Source organism: Equus przewalskii, chromosome 20, assembly GCF_037783145.1.
Source record: "Equus przewalskii isolate Varuska chromosome 20, EquPr2, whole genome shotgun sequence".
In the NCBI taxonomy this organism is placed as follows: domain Eukaryota; kingdom Metazoa; phylum Chordata; class Mammalia; order Perissodactyla; family Equidae; genus Equus; species Equus przewalskii.
This window is the reverse complement of record NC_091850.1, coordinates 44,794,772-44,802,486: the sequence shown is the minus strand read 5'-3', so window position 1 is coordinate 44,802,486 and position 7,715 is coordinate 44,794,772. Positions and strand designations below refer to the sequence as shown.

The 7,715-nt window shown below is 42.9% G+C and overlaps 1 pseudogene; it reads left to right on the top strand.

Moving 5' to 3' along the window:
• The first annotated feature begins 4,329 nt into the window (after positions 1–4,329).
• LOC103550059 (serine/threonine-protein kinase MARK2 pseudogene) lies at positions 4,330–6,837 on the top strand (annotated as a pseudogene).
• Positions 6,838–7,715: the final 878 nt, after the last annotated feature.

The following is a 7,715-nucleotide window of genomic DNA, read 5'->3' as shown; positions in this document are numbered from 1 at the left end:
AATAAGAGTAGTGAAAGTGGAAATCCTTGTCTGGTTCCTGTTCTTAGAGGGATAGCTTTCAGTTTTTCTCCATTGAGAATGATATCAGCTGTGGGTTTCTCATATATGGCCTTTATTATGTTTAGGTATTTTCCTTCTATACCCATTTTATTTAGAGTTTTTATCATAAATGGATGCTGTATCTTGTCATATGCCTTCTCTGCATTTATTGAGATGGTCATATGATTTTTATTCTTCATTTTGTTAATGTGGTGTATCACGTTGATTGATTTGTGGATGTTGAGCCATCCCTGCATCCCTGGAATAAAACCCACTTGATCATAATGTATGATCTTTTTAATGCATTGTATTCAATTTGCTAATATTTTGTTGAGGATTTTTGCATCAATGTTCATCAGTGATATTGGCTTATCATTTTCTTTTTTTGTGGTGTCTTTGTCTGGTTTTGGTATCAGGATAATGTTGGCTTCATTATCAGGATAATGTAGAATGAGTTAGGAATACACTCTTCCTCTTCAGTTTTTTGGAAGAGTTAGAGAAGGATAGATATTAAGTCTTCTTTGAATGTTTGGTAGAATTCACCAGGGAAGCCATCTGGTCCCGGACTTTTATTTTTTGGGAGGTTTTTGATTACTGTTTTGATCTCTTTACTGGTAATTTGCCTATTCAAATTCTCTACTTCTTCTAGATCCAGTTTTGGAAGGTTGTATGATTCTAAGAATTTATCCATTACTTCTAGATTATCCTTTTTGTTGGTGTATAGCTTTTCATAGTATTCTCTCATGATCTTTTGTATTTCTGTGTCCATTGTAATTTCTCCTCTTTCGTTTCTGATTTTATTTATTTGAGACATCTCTCCTTTTTTTTGGTGAGTCTAGCTAAAGGTTTGTCGGTTGTGTTTATCTTTTCAAAGAACCAGCACTTGGTTTCATTAATTTTTTCTATTTATTTTTAGCCTCTATTTCATTTATTTCTGCTCTGGTTTTTATTATTTCCTTCCTTCTGCTGATTGTGGCCTTTATTTGTTCTTCTTTTTCCAGTTCCTTTAGGTGCACTGTTTGGTTGTTTATTTGGGATTTTTCTTCTTTGTTGAGGTAGGCCTGAAATACTATAAACTTCCCTCTTAGAACTGCTTTTGTTGTATCCCATAGATTTTGGCATGTTATATTTTCATTTTCATTTGTCTCCAGGAATTTTTTGATTTCTCCTTTGATTTCTTCATTGACCCAATCATTGTTCAGTAGCATTTTGTTTCATCTCCACATTTTTGTGGCTTTTCTTATTTTCTTCCTGTAGTTGATTTTTAGTTTCATTCCTTTGTCGTTAGAAAAGATGCTTGGTATTATTTTGATCTTCTTAAATTTATTGAGACTTGTTTTGTGGCCTATATGTGATCAATCCTGGAGAATGTTGAATGTACATTTGAAAAGAATGTGTATTCTACAGATTTTGGATGGAATGTTCTATATGTATCTGCTAAGTCCATCTGATCTAATGTGTTGTTTAAGACCAATGTTTCCTTATTGATCTTCTGTTTGGATGATCTATCCATTAGTATAAGTAGAGTGTTAAAGTCCCCTATTATTATTGTGTTACTGTCTATTTATCCTTTTATGTCTGTTAATAATTGCTTTATATATTTAGGTCCTCCCATGTTGGGCGCATGGATATTTACAAGTGTTATATCCTCTTGTCGGATTGTTCCCTTTATCATTATGTAGTGCCCTTCTTTGTCTCTTGTTACAGTTTTTGTTTTAAAGTCTATTTTGTCTGATCTAAGTATTGCTACCCCTGTTTTCTTTTCTTTTCATTTTCATGGAATATCTTTTTCCATCTTTTCAATTTCAGTTTGTGAGTTTCTCTAGATCTGAAGTGATTCTCTTGTATGAAGCATAAACATAGGTCTTGTTTTTTTATCCAATCAGTCACCCTATGTCTTTTGATTGGAGCGTTTAGTCCATTGACATTTAAAGTAGCTATTGATAAACATGTATTCATTGCCATTTTGTTACTTTTTTCTGGGTGTTTTAGTTGTTCTTCTTTGTTCCTTTCTTCTTCTCTTCTTCTTCTTGTGGGTTGATGGATTTCCTTGGCAATGCATTTGATTTCTTTCCTCTTACTTACTTGTTTGCTTATTATAGGTGTCTGGTTTGTGATTACCATGAGGTTTCTTTATACTATTCGGTGTATATAGCAATTTATATTGAGTTGATATTCTCTTTAGATGGAGCTTTTTCTAAAAGCTCTACTTTTTTACTCCCCTCCTCCTACATTTTATGTTTTTGAAATCATATCTAATTTCTTGTTTTGTGTGTGTCTAGCTATTACTGTCTTATCATTGAAATGGGTAATTTTCGTACTTTTGTCTTTTAACCTTCATATTGTCTTCATAAGTGGTTGATTTGCTATCTTTACTGTATTTTTGCCTTTACCATTGATTTATTGCCTTTTTTTTTTTTTGATAATTTTCTTATCCCTATTTGTGGTCTTCTCTTTCCCACTAAATAAGTCCCTTCAACATTTCTTGTAGAACTGGTTTATTGGAAATAAACTCCTTTAATTTTTGCTTGTCTGGGAAGGTCTTTATCTCTCCTTCCATTCTGAATGATAACCTTGGCTGTAGATTTTTTTTCCTTTTAGGACTTTAAATATGTCATGGTACTTTCTTCTAGCCTTTAGGGTTTTGGCTGAGAAGTCCACTGATAGCTTTATGGACTTTCCTTTGTATGTCACTTGTTGCCTTTTTCTTGCTGCTTTTAGGATTCTCTCTTTATCTTTAACTCTTGACATTTTAATTATAGTGCGTCTTGTGTGGGCCTCTCTCTTTGGTTTTATGTTGTTTTGTGCTCTCTGTACTTCCTGTATTTGGATGTCTGTTTCCTTCCTTAGGTTAGGAAAGTTTTCAGCTATTATTTCTTCAAATAGATTCTCTGCCCCTTTGTCTCTCTCTTCTCCTTCTGGGACACCTATAATATGAGTGTTACTGAGCTTGATATTGTTCCAGAGTTCCCTAAGACTGTTCTCATTCTGTTTAATTCTTTTTTCTTTTATTTGATCAGCTTGGGTTATTTCTTGTAGCTTTTTGTCCATATTGCTGATCCATTCCTCTGTATCATCTACTCTGCTATGGGTCCCTCTAGTGAATTTTTCATTTCCAGTATTGTATTCTTCATTTTTTGATTGGTTCTTTTTTATATTTTCCAATTCTTTGCTGATGTTCTCACTGTGTTCATTCAGTCTTCTCCCAGTATTAGTGTGCATCCTTATGAGTTTTTGTTTGAACTCTTTGTCAGGTTCATTGCTTATTTCTGTTTCATGTAATTCTTTTTCTGGGGGTTTGTCCTGTTCCCTTGCTTGGAATGTATTCCTTTACCTCCTCATTGTGCCTCTTTGTCTGTGCCTATATCTATGTATTAGGTGAGTTGGCTATGTCTCCTGAGCTTGGAGAATTGGCCTTATGTAAGAGATGCCTTTTGAGGCCCAGCAGTGTGCTTTCCTCTCATCACCAGTCCAAATGATCCAGGGGTGAACCCTGTTTTGGCTACTTCTGTCCTTCTTCTATGGCAAGGTTGCTCTTACTGCAGGTACCCAGAGAGTCTAGTCTTTCCCTCCCTGGCTGGCTCTTTGTAAATCAGGTTTGGGGAGCCCCAGCACATTGGCTACATCGTCTAATAGCACACTCCTGTTGCGGTTTCCCTATTAATTATGTACTCAGTGTAGCTGGTTGCTAGGCTCAGGGGCTTAGAGTTACTGTAGGCCTCAGGCCTGCAAGGCTGTTGTCAGCTTTCTTAGGATTGCAGCTATGTTGGGCTGGCCCTAGCCACAGGAGTACCCAATTGTTTCAGGCTTTGGAAGGTGGGGCCAATCCTCTTTGTGGCTGTTTGTGAAGCACAGGTCTTCTTCCACTGATAAGCCCCACCTCCCACAGGTCCACACACACCATCAACATAACTCTGTTCTGTGCACACTTCCTACCCCCTAGAGCATACCCAGTCACCCCACTGCAGAGGCCCCCACCTCTCCACTAATGCCCCCCCCCCCCACAGTTCACCTGGTCCTCACGCAGCCCCTGCCCCACAAAGGTGGACACATTAGGCTGCCCATAGAGGATCAAGGCACCCAGTCTATGCAGGCCAACAAGTAGCCTGAGGGCTTGCTGTTGGGTGGTGCCGGTCCCTAGGGCAGGCTTCCTGCCCTGGCTGAACTGGATTAAACCTGCACTCTAGTGCTCTAGTGGGTGTGGCAGGCTCCTGAGCTGATAGGCCAGGGGAGGAACTTCACTGGTGTCTGCCAGGGTCTACGTCAACACACCTGTACTAGGTCACAACAATGGCCACCACCAATGTCTCAGTCTCTGGAGGGGTCTCACCTCTCATCAAGATGCACCCAGAGCATACCAGGTGAGTCTCTTTTCACCAAAGTACTGTGCAGCTTTCCTTTTGGTGATTTTAGGTTGCTGTATGAGATGGGTGAATTTGTGCTTGGGCCCTTTAAAAGCTGGGGGTTTTTGGCTTTTGTCTGATAGCTTTTCTGGGGGTATTGCCCCGTTGCTGTTAATAGCCAGTAAAGCCATATAATAGAATACCTATCTCTGTTTTGCTGAGTGTGAAGGATGCTTGTAGTGGAAATGTGCCCCTGCTAAGGTCCCCACTTCTCCAGGGAAGGTGACGTACCATACGGTGGCTCCTACCTGGTTGACCATGAAGGTCTGCTGCTCACAAAGGTGGCTTTCTTTCTCTTCAGAAGGAATTTCTGCCTCTTCCACCTGAGTCAGGACTGTCTCTTGTTGTGGGAGTTCTTGTTATCCAGTTTTCAGTTTTCTCTCCAGGGTAATTTTACCAAGAATAATTGTAACCTGGTTGTGTTTCTGGGAGAACATGAGTTCAGAGTCTGCCTATGCTGCCATCTTGACAAGATCACTTGCAATTGTGTTTTGAAATCATTATAAAGATAAGTTCATGAAGTGAACTTCCTTTGGAAGTGATTTTCTTTTGAGGTGATTTGGACCAAGACTATCACCAGCTTTTCCCATTTTTAAACCCACCCTGGGACATGTTGACTCAAGCCCAGCAGTAAGCCCTATGCACTCTGGGGCCACAACTCAGCCATCTCTGCTGACAGGCAGCTCCTTGAGACCATTGGCACAGGTCAACTTTCCAGGGTGAAGTTGGCCCAAAACATCCTGACCAGAAAATGGATAGATATGAAGATCATTGAGAGAAATAAAAATGATAAAAGCAGTGAATCAGCCCAACATAGTCAAAGTCTTTGAAGTGATTGAGACTGAGAAAACCCTCCATCTTGTGGAGCACGCCAATGGAGTAGAAGTGTTTGAGTACCTGGTGCCTCATGGAAACATGAAAGAAAAAGAGGCCTGAGCCAAATTCCAGCAGATAGTGTCTGCTGTGCAGTACTGTCAGCAGGTTATTGTTCAGAGAGACTTAAAGGCAGGAAACCTACTCTTGGGTGCTGAGGTGAATATCAGGATGGCAGCCTTTGGCTTCAGCAACAATCTCATTTTGGTAAAAAGCTGGGTTTTTAACAGCTTCTGTGGTAGTCCCCCTTTTGCTGCCTCAGAACTCCTATGGGATAACAATGTTATGGACCTGAGGGATAGAGCCTGGGAGTCCTGCTGTATACACTGGTCAGCAGAGCACTGCCTTTTGATGGACAGAACCTTAAGGGGACACAGGGGTAGATATTGAGGGCACCATAAAAACCTGCACGGGAAATTTCTCACTCTCAATCCCAGCACTTTAAGGCAAATCATTAAACTGATAGATGAATGTGCTTCGTGAAGATGACGAATGAAGCCTTATGTGGAGCCACTCCCCTAACTAGAAAGACCCTCTGTGGATAGAGTTGATGGTGTCCATGTGTTATACATAGGAAGAGATCCAGGACTTGCTGGTGGGTGGGCCAGAGGGACAACAAGATAACAGCCACCTGTATGCTCCTGGGCTTTAAGAGCTTGAAGCTAAAGGGCAACATCATCATCGACATCATCATCTTGAAGCCCATCTTCAGCTGAGCTGACCAAAAGTGTTTTCCCCATCCTACAAAGTTCAGCACAGCGTGGCTGCCAACCTCAAGCAGCAGCACTTCAGCACCAAGGCTGCCTCTGCCATTCCCATAACCTCTGCTCTAAGAAGACTCAGAGTAACCACACAGAAAATGACTGGCCTGAGGAGGACCAGAGTCAGGGCCTGGAGAAGAAGATCACCCCTGTCCCCTCCATGAACATCGTGCTCTCAGCAATCACAAATCAAACCAGGAATTCCTCACTGTGGAAAACTGCTCTTGTAAACCAGCCTTGGCCATGCCTCCCTCCAGAATGGCCAAGACAGCCTAACCGTGCCAGGGACCTCTGTCTGTATACCTTCTCCTCACACTGCTGTATCCTTCTGGCCTACCTCCAGCAGGAATCCATGTGGGTTTCAGTGCACTGCAACTAGGCCTTTTGATACCCCTCATGGAAAGTGGTTGAAAGGTGCCATGGCCTCCAAGTGAGTCTCTGTCTCCTCCCACAATCTTTAAAATCAGGACAGTCATAGAGGCTCAACTGAAAGAGTTTCCACCTGGGTGAGTCCAGTTGTAGCGTCTTCCATGCTGGATAGCTCTGGCAGGTGTGGAACCAATAGAATTTTCCCTAAGGCGTGACCCTATCCTCTCCCTCTGCCCACAGTTAGGGACAGCTGGACACATCTGGGGGTATCTTTGTCAAGGTCACCTTCAAGTTTTCTACAACAACTGTCTTGCAGGTATGCCAGAAGAAATCCAGATGAACCTAAAATTGAAGAATCAGTGGAGATTCCCAGGCCTCCTGTGTGGCGATGATGAAGAAAAGGAAAACCACACACACTACGCCTCCCATGGAAACCAAAGACCATTCACTCCACGGAGCCCTGGGGGATGATGTCGGGGATCCGCAAGTTCTGGACAGCAGCACACGCAGCTGCTTGGTGTGGAGGTCTCTCAGCAGATATTGGGCACCTCCTTGGCCTTGGAAAACATTGCCTGCAAACTAGCCAACCAGCTGAAACTTAACAGGCTGCCAGGAGCCAGGGGAGGAGAGGGGCTGGGTGCTTTGGCCCCATCTGAGTGGGACCGCAGAGACTGGTCTGAACCTGGTGTAGCTGTTGCTGGCCCTTCTCCTCTCCCTGGCCATTCTCTGATTTTTTTTCCATGTTGTAGGGCACAGGAGATAAGTCTTTCCCACATCTGGAAATTCCCTCTTCCTCTTATCCTGAAGAGGAGGCACAGGAACGGGAGGGAGGGGACAGGGCTCCTCCTTGGTGCTGTGGTTGCACAGAGTATCTCACCTAAACTAAGACTTTGTTTATTACCGAAAAGAAAAATGAAAGTAAACAGTCCCCAGGGCCACCTTTCCTCTCTGCCCGTTGGGGTAGTTAAGACTGTATCTATGGGGTTTCCCAGGAGGGTGGCTTGGGCTACCACACTCTCAGACAAGGGTAGTGAGTTCCCCACCAGTGCCTTGGCCAGGCCCACTTCAGGTTTCTGCCCTCTTGTCCTCTCCTCCCCTCCAGGCCAACCATGACATGTGGCCTTCAGGGGCTTAAGGCCTGGGCAGCTGATGCTGGGAGCAGTGGGACTGCTCTGGGCTGCCAAGGTGAGGGTAGGGGTCACTGCCATTCCTCCTTCCCCAGAGCTGGATATTCTCTTCCACAAGCTGCCGTGAGGCATGTATTCCCTTC